Genomic DNA, 18,094 nt, shown 5'->3' on the forward strand with positions numbered 1-18,094 from the left:
CCATGTTGACTTTTAAAACAAATAGAATGCAATTTGAACAAAAGAACTTGACTGAAACTTAGGACTCCACATGAAACAATGCATAACACCAGAAAATATACTTTGGTAATATGTAATAACTCATAATAATTAAACACTTCTAAGGTGTTGTGCTCAGTGGCCTATATCATAAAGCTTTTAGTATAGGCCTAGTCTAAAATCTAATCAAATCAGTTCACTCCTCAGTCTGGTTGCCCCAGAACACAACACAACACAACACAACACAACACAACTTTCCAACAGCATATAAACTTCTTCAACCAGATTTGAATATGTAACAGTGAAACTCAGTGGAAAGGAAGTCTGATAGCCACATGGCCATAATGACGAATGACAGGGCCAACAATGGGGAAACTGAAAAACTTAGCAGGGGACTCTAATGTAAGGAAGAGCAAATGGCTCAACTTTTATCAAGGCTATCTCAATCACAATCAGAGAACTAGTGACTAAGATCAAAAGCCTAAATATTAGCTGAGAGGAAACAAAATCACAGCATTGTATGTTTAACCAGCAACTTCCACAACAACATACTGAAATGCAAGACAACAGCACAGTGTTATCCTCTCATTTAACCTAGATAGGCAGCCTGGCAACACTAAAAAGTCAGAAATAAGCAAGATGATTTACACAGTCCCTCAAGGTGAAATAACTTTAGATTTAATGATGAGCTAGAAGGTATGGAAGGCAGCAACCTGGTAGGATTCAGACAAAAAGATCTGTGCAAGCTCCCAAGATCTGACTGCTTACCAGTGGTACAAAGAGCACACTGAATCAGCATGAAGACTGCTATGATACTTCTACAGTGCTTCATAGTGAAGCTGATAAATTGTAGGATCAGATAGTGGATTCTTCTTGTGGCCAGGAAGTTTGGAAACTGCTAAAAAAGGTTGATCAATAATCTGAGTAGTTCCAGACTAGAGCACCTCACTTTTCAACAAAAGAAAGATGCCTGCACAGGTGATAAGAAGATACAAAGGCCTAGAAAATATGATCCAGCTTCAGGTTTCAACCAGCCTGATAGTCCAGAAGAACATCCAAAGACTCAAATTTAACCTTCTTGGCTAGAGTTAAACTTTTTCGGAAAAACAATTGACATTGACTGGAGGGATATACACCAGTTATCAGGATGCCAAATGAAAGCTCCCCTTGTGATAATTTCACTGAGGAAGAAAATGTCTAAAGTCCCAGTACAAAATCCAGAAGGATAGCCCCTTCTAATGAACCAGTCATCTACAAAGCAGAGAATCTACTATGGCACCCCTACTAAACATACATTTCTTCCTTTTACTGACAATTCTCAAATATTGGTAGGGGTGGGGGAGCAGTCTTCTCATATAATAAGGCAGCAAGAGGAATACTGACTCTGGCTAGTGAACATATAAACTGGACTATGTAAAGCATGATATGGTAGGAAGATAGATGGTACTCAGAGCTGACTCAGACCAGGATGAGGTTATCCTGGGAAACTTTTATGGGTCTAAGTGAGGAGGATCCCCGTGGTTTTGACACATGCAGAATGGTGGTAATTGAATCTGGGCAGATTACCTCCCTTTATCACAGCAGTGGCTTCAGTATGGTTCTTGACATTGACATGGATAAGCTACAGAAAGGTAAAGGCTGAAAAAATACAGAGCTCTGATGATAGAACTCGCGCAAGAGTTCAGGCTTGTTGATCCACTGTATATTCTCCATCAGAGTCCTCTGAATATACGTCTGAATAGACAACGTATTTTACCACTACCACCAGTGTATCATTTAGCTTGACTTCTTTTTTATTAGCATTTCATCTCGGCCAAATTTTTAATTAAGAGATCACATTACAAGTGTACTCTCAGTCCATCATGCAATTCTACATTCTTTACACAGCATCTTGTGAGATGCACCTATAAGAAGGGGTAGGTTTTGCTGTAAAAATAAACTCAAAATCCAAACACCTAGAAGCATAGATATATAACTTTTGGCAGGAATGCAAAAAGAAGGATGTACTGGTGCAGGTTAAATTGGAAGCCTTTAATTAGGGGATAACTCCAGAGTATACCTCACAACTGTCCAGATTTTTGCCTCATATTTTTGGTCTGTTGCTCATAAGATTTGTGGTTTTCTGGCAAATTGTCATGGACTGAAGTTATTAAATAATGGCAGACATTTGAGTTTCAGACTGTTTACCCTTCAGAAAATGCATGCTAGCACAAAATGTTATTCTAGTAACTCTATAAGTTTATAAGACCGATATTTAAAATAAGTCCCTGTTTTTGGGTCTTTGCACCCCCAAAACCCACCCCCATTATGTTTTGGCTTTTCCCAGATTTCTTGTGCTAAGAGGATGACAGGCATTATGCGGAGGCAAAGCAAAGGTGCAGGCTTAAGAATAAGTACTAAATCAAAGATAAAGACATTAGTGATAAGCATCAGCATCTTGGAAGAACAATATATTGGGACTCTCTGAAAAGACAGTACATGTAAAAATCCAACTCCCGAGGAAAGAGGCAAAATTCATTTACAACACCATTGTTCATGAGAGGTAGGAGAGAATAAGACAATAATCATTGACATGAAATCCTCCAAACTGTTAAAAAAGGTGCTGAAAGGCAAAAATGTGCTGAAAACCAATGAATCCTGAGAAACGATACAAGTGCAAAGAAATCTGCAGCATGAGATGTCAATGTGATCATGAGGAATTTTTTTCTGTCAAATCTATGATAAACACACAGCTTACAGAACTGTAGACAGCTTCAAAAATCACATGTAATGAGGGGGATTCAGAAAACTATGTAAAGGGGTAAATCAAGCCTGAAAATAGGGAGATACCTCAAACAATAGGACAGTTAGTAGGTCTGGTTTGTTGACTGAGTGATCTACTTTGGAAATAGATCAGAAGTCCTGTTTGCCAAATGCCAGAGGTGTCCAAAGGAGGAAGATTGAGTGCTTGTGGTCACAGTAAGTGTGAGAAAGGGTTTTAATGCTGAAATCTTTGGCTGTAGGGTGGGAATGTGTGTGCAAGAGTTTGTACTTTAGGGTTAAACTAAGAGCTAGGAAAGAGTATAGCTTTAGTGTTTTGCATGTGTGCTGGTGCATATCAACTGTGTCCAAGTGCCTTGTGTGGTGGTAGTATTGTGGAAAAGGGTTTTTTGCAAGGTAAAGTATAGGGTTAGGGTTAAGGGCAGAAGCAGTATTATAATTAGGGATAGCACACATTAATAAGGTAGTGTCAGAGCAGGGTGAGGGCTGAGTTTGGACATGCCATTTATGAGGAAGGGGGCTTTAATTAAAGACATACTGCACTCATGCTAAAGTCTTTCAGCATTTATCAGTGTTCTACAGCAACTTCATACTTAGGGTCAATAAACAACAAATGAAGATGAAACTGAATTATGTATGCACAACCTAGCTATATTCAAAGGATATTATATAAGTCATCACTATGTTATGGATGACTGTTTTTTATGTGAAGACTGCACATTATGACACCATCCCCCACTCTGGAATTATAGATAAACTCACTAAACTAGGTATAAATCCCTATGTCACAAGATGGGTTGCCAGCTGGCTCACTGACAGAACCCACATTTTGAAAGTAGTAGACACCAAATCCGACTTTAGACCAGTGACAAGGGGAGTGCCACAGGGTTCAGTCCTGGGTCCTCTTCTGTTTGGTATCTACTTCTCTGAAGTACAGGCTAACACAGAAGGTCTTTGCTAACGAAGTTCACAGATGACTGCAAACTAGGAGCCATAATCGAAACTCCTAATGATGTGGACATCCTACAAAAGGGCCCTACTGAGACAGATGCCTGGTGTCAAAGCCATGGCCTCAAGCTCAATACCAAAAGGTGCACTGTCATCCCTTTTGGTCACAACTCTGTACCCATGAACTACCACATAAGCGGTAGTCTACTTAACTCTGAAAGTGTGATAAGAAACCTTGGGACACAAGTGGACAGTAGTCTCTCCTTTGATAATCACATCACCACAGTAGTCAGGAAATCCTTCTACGTGGTACACCTCATCACAAAAGGTTTCTCAGCCAAGAAAAATAAGGTCATTGTTCCCCTCTACTCGTCACTCATTAGACCCATTATAGAGTACAGTGCCCCTTTTGGTATGTACCTCACAAGATATCTACAACAACTGAAAAGGCTGCAGAAATACCTCACAAAGAGGATTACTGACCTCAAACAGATGCCCTACGGAGACCGTCTCAGAAATCTCCAGCTTTACTATGTCACATATCGCCTACTCAGACGTGATCTCTGCCTAACATACAAAGCTATGTCAAACCCAGAGCTGCTGGACACGCTCCACTTAAAGAAATCCCAATCCCTCTGAGCTACATGCTCTAGGGACCTCAACATTGTCACCACAATAAACAGAACATGCTGGAGGGATAGATTTGTGTCCCAGAGACTTCCCATACTCTGGAACAAACTATCTTTCTATATCAAACAAAGCTCCTCATTAGCACTCTTCAAGAAAAATCTTGATGATTGGATGGGAGATAGGAAATTCACCCCAGGGATCACTTCTGTGGCTCTGCTCGACAGGAGCACAGGAAAATAATTTTCTTGGATGGTGAAAGCCAGGGTACCTTTTTGGCTAGGCTTATATAGGCCCTAGGGCCAATAGCCTAGTACCTACCTATGAACCTGTGATGTATTTTACTGCAATGATTTGTACTGTGTGAGCTGGTGTTTCACGTTTTGTCTCATTTCCTACACTGTGATGTCACCATGGAGTTGTTATGTATAATTTTAGAGACAGGCTCTGCCTCCTACATAGGGGGTGCAAGTGGGCTTGCACCCATGCAAACAAAGATTTTTTTTTTCTGTTTTTATAAATTATTCATCTCACTGTTTTCTAAATTAATACTTCAGCAAATGGTTATATGAAAAAGATTGTCAATGGCTCATAGGCAAATCATGTTCCAAAGAAGCAGAAAATGGGACGGAGGTGTAAAAAAAAATTTCATGAACAGTAAGGTGGAAGAAAACTTATTTTTCTCAAAATAGTAGAATGGGTAGTTCTGTGAGTGAAAGAGATAAATGTGATCCATGGGGCTATGTGCAATTAAAGGAGATTCAAACACATTTACCTTTATAAAGCAAGAAATGCACTTTGATTTGTGTGCTTCTCTGCCATTCATTGAATGTAATTTAGTCTGGTTCAAATTTCCCAATCACATTGCCCTGATGTTACTAGGCCTCAAAGCATTTTCTGCTATAATGCATGTTGTGCAGTATTTCTTTCCAGGACCTTGTCCAAGGATTCATCTACCTTTGCCCAAAATTCATACTAGTAGAGTTGGAGATGGAAATTCCTATGTTACTGGGAAAAGATTTTGGCCCATTCACGCCTACCTCATAACCCCAAGCATTATTCCATTCCTTGGTGAGAGCCAAGTAGTATTGGAGTCAACGACCTTGCTGGTACTGGAGTATGGCCTACTTGTTCCTGCTAGGAGCACCCCACTACCCAACCAGTGACTGTTCTAAGACGAAAACTGCTGCCACCCACGTAGAAGCATATCTCCACATTCTAGTTTGAGCCACTAGCCAAACAGGGGTTCCCTGCAACATAATCAGAACTGTATTCCTTCATGTCATGGGTCTAGCTGCTTTATACCAGACTGGGGATTTTCTCCATTCCACAATGTTTACATTCATGGTGTTGGTATTTATAACCAAGAGGTATGTGGTAGAGAGTAAAATCCCCCACATGAAAGGGTCAGAATGTCCTGCTCCCTTTAAAAAATACTACTGTTGATGACTGTAGCTTGCTTTAGATGACTTATGCTCTCAGTCAGTTGTAAATGGGTAACTGCTTCTCAATTGTTTGTGTTTTCATCACAGAGAAAGTGGCTTGGATGGCAGACGCAATTGGCTTTAATGAATACATAATATGATTTTGAATATTGTTTTGTACATTGTTTTACAAGGTAATAATAATGATTTGTCAAGTAATGTGTCAAATGAAAAATCATTACAGTCATGAAGAAATAGTGAATTTAATGTGCATTACTTATTTGCCATTGTTTACTGGAAGAGTCCAACTGGGTTTGACAAAAGCCCTTTTCAGTGGAGTCTTAGGTAGAAAAGTTCCACATACAAATATAACATATGTGTACATTTTTACCACAGTAAATTAGCATTACATAGTGAAGTGTTGCAACAGTAATTACATATTATTAAGGGTATGACACATACAATTATACTGTCATAAAGGTTCACAGTATTTACAAGTAGTTTAGGTTGCATGTTATGTATGTATGTATGCATGTGTGTATGTATTTATTTATTTATTTATTTTATTTTATTAGTTGGTTAATTAGTTTAATTTTCTTTCAGACTGGACAAAGTACAAACACGTTGCAGGTATAAACCTTTAGATGCAGGCATGGTATGAAAGACATCTAGAAAGAAGTGTAATTGCATGTATATACCTTCAACTGCAAGTAGTAAGAAGTTAGGTTATAATAAGAGGCGGTGTGGTTAGTATGTTTTAGCTGTTAGAGCAGGAGGAACAAGCCACCCTGAAGACATTTTTAATTACAGGCTTAGAAGAGAGGACAATCAGCCAAAGGTTTAAGGTGGGGAGTAGGAGAAGGTAAAGAAGCAATGGTTAGGATTAAATGTGGACTGCTCTTTTATGGTGAAGGACAAACTATTGAACAGTTATGGTGTCATGAGTTAAGTTATCCTGGTGGTGGTGTGCATGAACAAAGCAAGGTTTCTGTTAAGAGATGTTTTAGGTTAGTTTTGAATTGTGTTATATTCTCAAGCTGTTTCATGGAAAGTGGTAGTCCATTCCAGAGCTTGGAGACATAATATTAGTGTAGGGAGTCTATGGAGCTTTTATTGGATTTAGCTGGATAGGTGTCTGGTGGTGGTGTGCAGGCTACTAGGAGGAAATAGTGCTGAAGGATGTTTTAGTGATGGCTGAATACCTAGTTTATTAAAATTAAGTTTCCTTAGATACATTTTAAATTCTACCAAACTATCCACTATATCCACTCCCCTCTTGGGAATAAATTAAAAACCTTTGGTAAATAACCTAAAATATTCCTCAGTTATAACCCTCTCTGTATAATTAAAGTATAATTCTATTATAAATACAATTCCTGTGGTTATTATAGATGGTAGCTTGTCAGCAGCTAGAGTGGTAGGCTTTAAATTATAAAGGTGTTTTCTAATGACAGAGGTAGGGATTACTTGGAGAGTACACATAAGTGACAAGCTGTGTGCTTGAGTGGGAATAGTGACAAGATGTCTGGCGTCTCTGATGAGGGAGAGAACTGCTTTAGTAAAATAAGAATTGGACTGGTTGGCAATACTGACAGTTTAATTATTAGTTATAGGGGCAGTGGTACCCACTTGGCCTGGTTGTGAGATGGTATTTAAGGATGCCCAGAATAATTTAGATTTTTTTTTCTTTGTGTGCTGTAAGTTATCATAGTATGACTTTCTGTCTGCTTTTATTAAGTATTTGTGTGGTTTCTTAGTTGTTTGTAATTTTGTAGGTTTATATTAGTTTTTTTCTTTTGTCCATTTCTCTATTATTTTGTTCCTTAATAACAAGACATGCTTGGTGTCTTTTTTATCTATAGTGCTGGGTTTGATTTTGTAAATTTATTATACTTTGATTATGTATTCAGGCTAAGTTATTTAGAGTATTCAAAAAATAGCATTGAATTTGGAGACTGAATCATCTAGGTGTAAGATTTTTAGTTGTTGTTGTTGTTGTATCTTTCAACTTTTCCCAGTTAGGGGTCACCACAGCAGAACTCCAGTCCACTAATGATTGGCAGTTGATTTTTACATGCTGAGTTGCCAGCCCTAATGCACAACCTTCAACGAAGGTACGCCCATGCATGCATGTTCCAATTATATAGTTTTAGGTTGCAGGTAAATGTTTCTTTATGGAAAATAGTGACCTCGCAGACTTGGTTGTAGAAATGCTTTTTTAGAATATTACATGGTTGTCTCAGATGTTGGGAGATGCTTGTTAAAGGTATTTGATAGTCAACCTGAGAGAGCTACAGTATGTTATTTGGGGGATTTGAAAGAATCCATTTGAGAACTTATTGTTTGTTATTTTTTGTCATATTTTGTGGGATTTGATATCAGTTGGGTGATAGAGAATTTAGGGGAGGGGTAAATTAGGTTTTTGCCAGTCTATATTGATGTCATCTAGTATGAAATTTTCAAATTTACATTGTCAGATACCTAATATAGAATATCTTCTGTGGTGTTGATATTATCCCCCAGGAATATATAGATGGCTAGAATCCATATGATTTTGTGGTTGTTGAGGTTTATGTAGGAGAATATAAATTCAGTCTTATTAACTTTTAGGCTGTTTTTAGGCCATAGAGATAGTTGTAATATGTCTGCATATATAATTACTTGCCCTCCGCATTTTTATTTTCATGGTCTTGCGTAGGAATGTCATATCCTGAAGGTAACATTTCACTTACTTTAGTTTTGAGTTTTAACTAAGTTTTGGGAGCAAATAATATATTGGGGGAGTATAAAGTCAGGTGAGCATCCAGGCCAGATAGTTTGTTAGCAATACATATGAGATTTATATTATGGAAGATTAGGCAAGCTTTTGTAGTTGACAAAGTTGGCTTTCTATAAGGAGATTGTTCTTGATGTTTGTGAATTAGCCAGGGTTTGGGTGGATGTCCCCATTAAGGTTAAACAGATATAAAAAGGCTGATAGGATAGCAGTTTTTGTATTTTTGCTTTTGTTTTATTCATAATTTTAGAAAATAGGATTATAGAGCTTGTAGTAGTTTTCATAGAGTTGGGGGAGGTAGTTTTGTTGAAAATATTTGGTGATATGATATGTGTAAAAGGTTGGGTTGCATGTGGGTGTGAATTGGCTTGCTGTGGGTGTGAATTGGCTTGTGCATTTAGTACAATGAGGTAGGATATCACTATGGCACAGACTCAGGTGAGAGAGCACAGAAAAATATATTAGTGAGAGAATATGAATTAGCAACATTGTGAGCATGTTGTTAGGTTGTGTGTATGTGTGTTTAGGAAGATAATGTTAGTTTGGCGGAGATTATGTAAAACTGACAATTAGTAAAAAAGGTTTGTTGCCAATAATATCAGTTGGGTAAAGTTGTAAAGATTTTTGGAGAATTTAGGGGAGGTGGAAATTATTTTTGCTAATATATATTGATGTCCTCTAGTATAAATATTTCCAGAATTATATTGTCAGGTACCCAAGATAGAATATCTTCTGTGGTTGAGTTAAGTGATTGGAAGGGATGTAGAGAAAGCTGTATACAGTTGCTAGATGGAGTGGTATGACTAGTATACATTTTTATTGGCTGAGTTATCTGAATGTAGGCTGGGGTTGGAAGGTGGTGTAAATGTAGTGTATGTGGAGGTGGGTGGGAATTGGGATAGGGTAGAGGAGCAGAGTGTACCCAAGTATTAATAAGGGTGAAAGGAATGCAGCACACCCACAAAATCAAGTAAGGTGCCAGAAACAGTCTGTGAAAGGTTAAGGCAAAAAAATCAGTTTGTTAAAATGGAGATGCAAATGAGAGAAGAAAGTTATAGGAGTGATGGACAGAGCATGCAGATATTGTAGGGATATGTAGTGAATGGGTACTGGTACATGTGAACATAGGAACAATACTGAGCAAGCAATTATTGAGGCCATAAAATCTCTTTAAATTAATACACAAATTCTTGCCACCCTTTTCAAGCAATTAATAGTGCTCACCACCAATTGAGAAAGTGTATACATGATAACTGCAGTGTAAATCTGTGTCTACCAATTCAGTCATCAAGACTAATATTAAAAGTAGCAAAAGTAGAACTTTGACTTGTACTAGTAACTGGCAGTGAATACTGTGATGATGTGAGGAATTGCCATCTGTGCCAGGGTGAATAGGGCAGTGCATGTGAATATATGCCAGCATAGTTATCTGGAGTTTTTTAAATAGTTTTGTAAATAATTTTCTGTCATTTGGCTATCACAGTGACTTGTACAGATGCTTATGTTAAAATGTATCAACAGCGTTATTATAACTGATTAAATGTTTATGTTTAAACAAAGAATATTATAATTTTCAAATACTGTAACACATTTTAGAAAAGCTCTGAGTCTGTTCTCTACCAGAGTCATGTGATCAAATTTGATGTTATTATAAAACCAGCATGGGGGGAGGGGTGGAACTCACAGATCATCTTGTTTTGTTTTTATTATTTATTTTAGTTTATTTGCATTTGTTGACTGGAAGAGTCCACTGGGTTGGAGCAACCCATTTTCAGTGGAGGCCCGGGGAGAAAAGCTCTACAAACATTTAAAGTCATAGTGAGAGAGGTTACATATTTTGCAAAAATAATAATACTAATAAGCCAGAGGGCAATTTTTTGCCCAGTTTTGCTTTTTTGGAACCTGATATAACAATCTATGACAGTTATCACAGTCAATTCAGTTAAGTTCAGTGTAAGTATAAAGAACATCAGCTTGCCTTATGGAAATAAACAGCTCAGCACCTAATCTTGCCTTGCTGTATTAATTAAGTTAGATAGGGAACTTGGGAAGTTAGAAAGGTGCTTGGTGTGACATCTGGACAGAGGAAGGAGGATAAGGAGACCTGGTAGTGGAATGAAGAAGTACAGGAGAGTATACAGAGGAAGAGGCTGGAGAAGAAGATGTGGGATTGTCAGAGAGATGAAGAAAGTAGACAGGAGTATAAGGAGATGAGGAGCATGGCGAAGAGAGAGGTGATGAAGGCTAAGGATAAGGCATATAGAGAGTTGTATAAAAGGCTAAACACTAAAGAGGGAGAAAAGGATCTGTACCGATTGGCTAGACAGAGGGACTGAGCTGGGAAAGATGTGCAGCAGGTAAGGGTGATAAAGATAGTGAGGGAAACTTACTCACAAGTAAGGAGAGTGTGTTGAGCAGATGGAAAGAGTACTTTGAGGGGCTGATGAATGAAGAGAATGAGAGAGAGAGAAGGTTGGATGATGTGGGGATAGTGAATCAGGAAGTGAAACAGATTAGCAAGGAGGAAGTATGGACAGCTATGAAGAGGATGAAGAATGGAAAGGTTGTTGGTCCAGATGACATACCAGTGGAAGCATGGAGGTGCTTAGGAGAAATGGCAGAGGAGTTCTTAACCAGATTGTTTAATGAAATCTTGGAAAGCCAGAGGATGCCTGAGGAGTGGAGAAAAAGTGTTTTGGTACCTATTTTTAAGAATAAGGGTGATGTGCAGAGTTGCAGTAACTACATAGGGATAAAACTAATCAGTAGCAGCTTGAAGTTATGGGAAAGAGTAGTGGAAGCTAGGTTAAGAAGGGAGGTGATGATTAGAAATCAGCAGTATGGTTTCATGCCGGGAAAGAGCACTAAAGATGCAATGTTTGCTCTGAGACTGTTGATGGAGAAATATAGGGAAGGTCAGAAGGAGTTGCATTGTGTCTTTGTGGACTTGGAGAAGGCATGTGATAGGGTGCCTAGAGAGGAATTGTGGTATTGTATGGGGAAGTCAGGAGTGGCAGAGAAGTATGTAAGAGAGGTACAGGATATGTACGGGGTGAAGTCTGCAGTGAGAGTGACAGATCCGTTTAAGGTGGATGGTGGATTACATCAAATATCAGCTCTGAGCCCTTTCTTATTTGCAATGTTGATGGACAGGTTGACAGACGAGATCAGACAGGGGGCCCCATGGACTATGATGTTTGCAGATGACATTGTGATCTGTAGTGAGAGTAGGGATCAGGTTGAGGAGACCCTGGAGAGATGGAGATATGCTCTAGAGAAGAGAAGAATGAAGGTCAGCAGGACTAAGACAGAATATGTGTGCATGAATGAGAGGGAGGATAGAGGAATGCTGAGGATGCAGGGAGTAGAGTTGGTGAAGTTGGATGAGTTTAAGTACTTGGGATCAACAGTTCAGAGTAATGGTGAGTGTGGAAGAGAGGTGAAGAAGAGAATACAGGCAGGATGGAATGGGTGGAGAAGAGTGTCAGGAGTGATTTGTGACAGACGGGTACCAGTAAGAGTTAAAGGGAAGGTCTACAAGAGGGTAGTGTGACCAGCTATGTTGTATGGGTTGGAGACGGTGGCATTGACAAAAAGGCAGGAGTCAGAGCTGGAAGTGGCTGAGTTAAAGATGTTAAGATTTGAACTGGGTGTGACAAGGATGGACAGGATTAGGAATCAGTATATTAGAGGGTCAGCTCAGGTTGGACGATTTGGAGACAAGTCAGAGAGGTGAGATTGCATTGGCTTGGACATGTGATGAGGAGGGATGATGGGTATATTGGGAAAAGGATGCTAAAGATGGAGCTGCCAGGTAAGAGGAAAAGAGGAAGGCCTAAGGTAAGGTTTATGGATGTGGTGAGAGAGGACATGCAGGCAGTTGATGTGACTGAGCAATATGCAGAGGACAGGAAGAAATGGAAACAGATGATCCGCTGTGGCGACCCCTAATGAGAACAGCCAAAAGAGAAGAAGGGAACAGTTCTTCTTTAGACAGTCAGGAATTACAGAGAGATTGGCTAAGTATTGTTTTCTGCATATGTTTGAATCTTTCCAACTGTGTTCTTTTTATTTCTCCTGTTATTGAACCTGTCATGTTTACTGCACTTAATTATTTAATAATCTCATGTTTTCTATTTTACTATTTATTATTAAATGTTTTTATACCTTTTATTGTGGCTGGTCTTTTAGAGATTACTTTTAAAATCTTGAGAGTACTTGTGTTTATTCTAATGACACCTTTGCTACTCCAAAAAGCCTTGCTGCATGGATTACACTCTACCATTTAAGTTAGTATTGATTTTACTCTGTATAATTGAATACACCTGTAAGACCTTGACAGTGACTGGCTTCTAGCAGCCTCATTACCTTATTTTCTGGGCATAAGGGGTAATGGCTGTTTTATACCCCTGACGACCTGACGTCATGGAAGAAGCAACAGCATCCGATGTAGAAATACTAAATCTCTGGTATTCGGGCTGCCTGAGGGCTACTTGCAGGCAGAAAACCCAAGTGTGATGACTGCAACAGTGAAACACGAAGAACATCAGATATTATAACAGAATATAGCTCATACAAAGCAATTGTTTTGAAGTCAGCAAGAAAACAAGAAATTGAATGATGGTTTGATATGGCAGGAAACCTCCTACAGCACAAATGTAAAAATGGCTGAATGTGATCAGAGTTTTAAATGGCTAATCATGGGAACATATTAATAGGTTTGATACTGGAGGAGAGGACTGCAAAACTTACAATAAAGGAGATGACCTACATGATTTATCAGATCATATTTTGATTAGAAAATATAAGCACTGCAAAATATAATGGATATTTAGACTTTTACATTGTTTGGTAGATGCAGCAAAGCCATCTGAAAAGTCATTCAATGAAACTGCAGAAATTGTATAGAAATATTTGAAGACTGATACTTTCAGAATTTGAGAACATTTTCGATTTCACCAAAGATTGTAAATGAGATGCTGGAGCATTTTAATATTTATAGTAAATCTGAATACATTAAGTATGGCAATTTTCTGATAACTGCATTGCATTCTTTAGTGTTATGTGGCAGCCAGAGAAAATTCCTCAGGCCATGGGCATAAGATACAGAACAAGTCCAGAATGAGACACAAGTCCAGTGCAAGACACACATACTCATGCATATCTTGTCATTGGAAACAAAGATGATTGCTTTTTCTCCAAATGACATGTCTTTGGAAAATGAAAGGAAATTGAAAACTCTGATGAAAACCCATGTGGACATAGGGTGGGCATGCAGACTTGATGGTAGCCAAGCCAGGTACTAAAAGGAGGACAGCAATGTAATCTTCTGCACAGCTGTGCCGCCGACATTACATGAAAAGTGCAAGTCAGAAATGGGCTAGCACATATACTAATAGAAGGGTTTGTGTGTAGCATATGCTGGCATTGTACACAAAGGCACTGTTTTACACAGAATATCTAACACTTGAGCAAATTTTAAATCAAAAAGACACAGCAGAATCAGTGTATTTTGCTACAAAACGCGCTACAAAACTCAGCCCAGAGATGGATGACTATGTTGTAAGCAGACAGCCAGCTAAATGCCCAAAGAACCAAGTACACTCTGATTTAGCAGAATACCATACAAAGCAGTTATTTGATGTTTTAATCAAAAAAGGTTACAGAAAATGTTATAAAGGAGTCACTGAAGGAAATGGGAAACTAGAAAACAAATAAGAAGAAAGTAACTGATAGATACAGATTTCAACATGGCATGAGTGAATCAGAAAATGTATATAAAATGGTAGACAAGGAAAATAAAATGGAAAGATCACCCAGAAAAGAAACAAGTCTAGAAAATGAACAATATAAGGTGATGCACTTAGATGATAAATGTATGAACTGATTTGTGGGTGACATTATTTGGATCTCCCCAGAAGAGAGAGGACTGATGTATACTACGGAATTAGATGCACTAATGGTTTGATTGATGATTTCTATAAAATAATGTCATGAACTATTTATAGACATGCCCTTACTTAAATTATGTCAAGTGGTGCGAACATGTTACCAAATAAATAAAAATTGGTGTGCCAGTAGAAAAAAATGTAAAATGCAACCATTGAAGCTAGATATACGTGATGCTAGGGGAGCAGCATCATATGGCAAAAAATGAATAAAGAGGATTGAACTAAACTGGTGTTCTGTCAACATAACAGAAGTCTCAGCAGCAATAAGCATTGACACATCTTGCTAATATAAGCTAAGCAAAGATTTACAAAAGACATAGAAAAAAATGAAATGGCATAAATTATTGAAATGAGCTAGGGAAAAATGTCAGCCTAAACTTCATCAAGGTAAGGACAGTATTCTGTGCTTTTCATATCTAAATTTGAAAGTGAACTGTTCAGAATGGAAACTTTTGGAGTAATATCATAGGTAAAAAACAGTAAACAGCATACACAGCCACACTGTCTGCCCTGAATAAAGTCAAATTAAAATAAATTATGTATAGTAAATCTGAAAACATTGTATTTGTCCAGTAAAAATGGCTGAACAGTATCAGTTTCCCAAAGGTAGAGAGATCTTTACACCTCTGTTAGGAGGAGAAATTTTTCCAAAATTGATAACAGTCTGGCATTTAGCAGATTATCTGTGTCTGCTTTTTGGCAGCAGGGAATGAACCAAATACTTTATGTATTTTCAAATAAACAGTATTACCAAGCTGTTATCTACCCTACTGATAAAAGAAAATGAAGAGGAGGAAATACAGAAGTCCACAGTCAGTCTTAATAAATTTAACCTTAAAGTAAACAAAAACAAATGTGATTTTTTGTTTTAGAGACAAACTGGCATGTAGAGTACAAGTACCTGAAAAAAAATCTTATGTGCTAGTCTCAGGATGAGGACAAGTACTTCATCATGTACCTAAGCTTGAAATCGTGTTACATTTAGTATCGTATGTGTGGAACTACTCTGTCACAGTACACTGAGAGGGGATATTACTTCAGGGCAAATGTATGTGGAATTTGATGGAAGACAGCACTCCTTCAAAAAGCTAAAATAATTGATTATGCCAAAATAGGTACTTACCTGCATTAATCCATACCTGCTTTTCCTGACACACCTCAAATGAAATGGGCAGTGCTCTATTATATGAAGTCTAGAATGTTAAATAGAGACACACTGCCTGTGCCTCATGGTAAATCACTAACGATGAATGTGTGTATGCCTATGTAAAGACAGACTCCATTAGATTGATAAGGGATGTGCAAATGGTTAATCATTACTTGTATAGAAGAAGGTTTATGCTTATGGTGTATCATAAATTAGTGTCAACTGTTCTTAAACTAGAAATAGGGTATTAACTTTCATACTGTTATCGCTGTTCCTCAAGCAACATTTGCATGAGAGTGATAGCAACGAAATTTGTATGACGAGTCTGAGGAACAGATAACTGTGAATCCAAAACACATTCACTACAAAATGCTGTAATGCAAAAAGAAACTGACAATGAACCAGTAAGTTCAAATTTGTATAAAGTAATCTGACAGTTAGCTAGTGCAAAGGTTTATAGCCCCATATGCTTATGTGGTGCTTCACTGAAAAGTGTTTCAAGGACTTGATTCACTCGGCCTTCTTTTGCTTTTTGGTGACCATGAGCAAGACACATTCCAGACATTTCTCCTGGGGTGTGGCAGAAATGGATCCATGTGGATCGTTCTACTACCCTGGGTAGCAAACAGAATCATTTTTTTAAGTCACAAAAGGATAACCTAAGGATAGCAACAAATCATATTGCACCACAACAATGCTGCTAAGGAAGCCTATGTCTCAGCATGTCAGGCAGTCTTATAAAATGCAGCTCCAGAATTATAACCTTGAAGAACTTATGTTCTAAAATGCTAGGATAAGACCAATAATTAAATCACTATATATATATATATATATATATATATATACACACACACACACACACACACACACACACACACACACACACACACACACACACACACACACACACACACACACACACACACAAAATAGGCCAAGAAGTGACAAAAATATGCCTGACAAATAACAAGTGGCAAAAATAGTTTAAAGTTTTAGAACGTGAAGTTACACTAGTAATATAAGGCAGTGTACCTTTATAAGCCAAGTGAATAAGAACATGAATATTCAACAAGTGCCTGCTACCAGTTGTTTGACAGCTAACTATATAAAAGAACTAAATGTTATGAATGAAAATACTGCAGAAGTGATAACCACTACCTATCTAGAGGCAGAAATCCACAGTATCCTAACCAAGCTACCCACGCACAACTGGATTAGAAATAAAAGAATGAATGTTTCATGTTACTATTTCCAGAAAAAGATAGGCTACCAGTCTGCTACTGAAATAGAAATGTCAGCACACAGCTGATTGTGATAAGTTCTAGAAACAGATGACTATAACGTATCTCACACTAAACTGGATAACAGACAAGATCTCAGACCACAGAGAGGCAGATGTTCAAATCTAGAACACACTTCCCCCTTCGAGATCTAACTGTGTCACTCTCCCAAGCCCAGAGAAACATCAAATATGTTATCTCAGAGCACTGATGCTTTAGACAGAGACAAATACTGCAGAGTTGTTCCAGTTTGTATGTATTCTTCAATGGTTTACAATGAATATGCACTTACCAAAGACATAAAACAGGATGCTAACAGGTTTTATATTGTTTCGGGTTAGTGTTGCTGTTTTTCTTTGCACATACCTTCAGCAAGGCAGTTTGCTGAGTTTTTCCATAATTGTTTACATAATTGTTTTCAGTTGATTCTGTCATTTCCTTTATTTTTTGGCTCAAACGACTGATTGAAATTAATAATATATAGAGGTGCTTAAAAAAATGGCTTAATCAAAGGAAAATACCATAGCTAGCCATGGACCCCAGATTTTACCTGCTTGCCTGCTCCATGTATGTTAGATGTCAGAAACCCACAACACATCAAAGGAAAATCTGCTACATTTTTTAACAAAAAAAAATATTCACATATTTTTTCCAAACTTTTTCCTGTGGAAGCTGCTTTTAAGTGTGTTGTTTCAGATTAGACTTTTTAGGTATCTACACTTTTGGTCCTTGAGAGCTTTATGCCTGCATCTTTTATCTGAAGGCTGCCTTGGGATTTACAGTATTTACATCACAGCATTCAGAAAACTGTCAGATGCATAGGAAGTTTTCACTGGGCCTCGTGGGACAATAAATCAGAAGATATTTCAGTTTTCAGCAGGCTGCCTTATGAGAGATGAGACAGCTTTACTGGTCTGAATGACACATTATAAACAGTCTGCCTTGCTATAAAATAAATGTGACACCTGCAATGTACTGACATTCAGACAATTTTTATTATGTGCTATACACTATGCAAAGAACAAAGATTCACTTAAACGGATCTCAAAATTAGAAGTGATATACTCAGCAGTCTTGCAACCTACAGACCTGACTTTCAAGTTAAAAATAAAACAGGCCAAGTTGTATAAGCATCCATTTTCAGAGCCACTGCCCTTTGACCC

The sequence above is a fragment of the Protopterus annectens genome, chromosome 3.part1 (assembly GCF_019279795.1).
Source record: "Protopterus annectens isolate FY-2018-M chromosome 3.part1, PAN1.0, whole genome shotgun sequence".
Taxonomy (NCBI): domain Eukaryota; kingdom Metazoa; phylum Chordata; order Ceratodontiformes; family Protopteridae; genus Protopterus; species Protopterus annectens.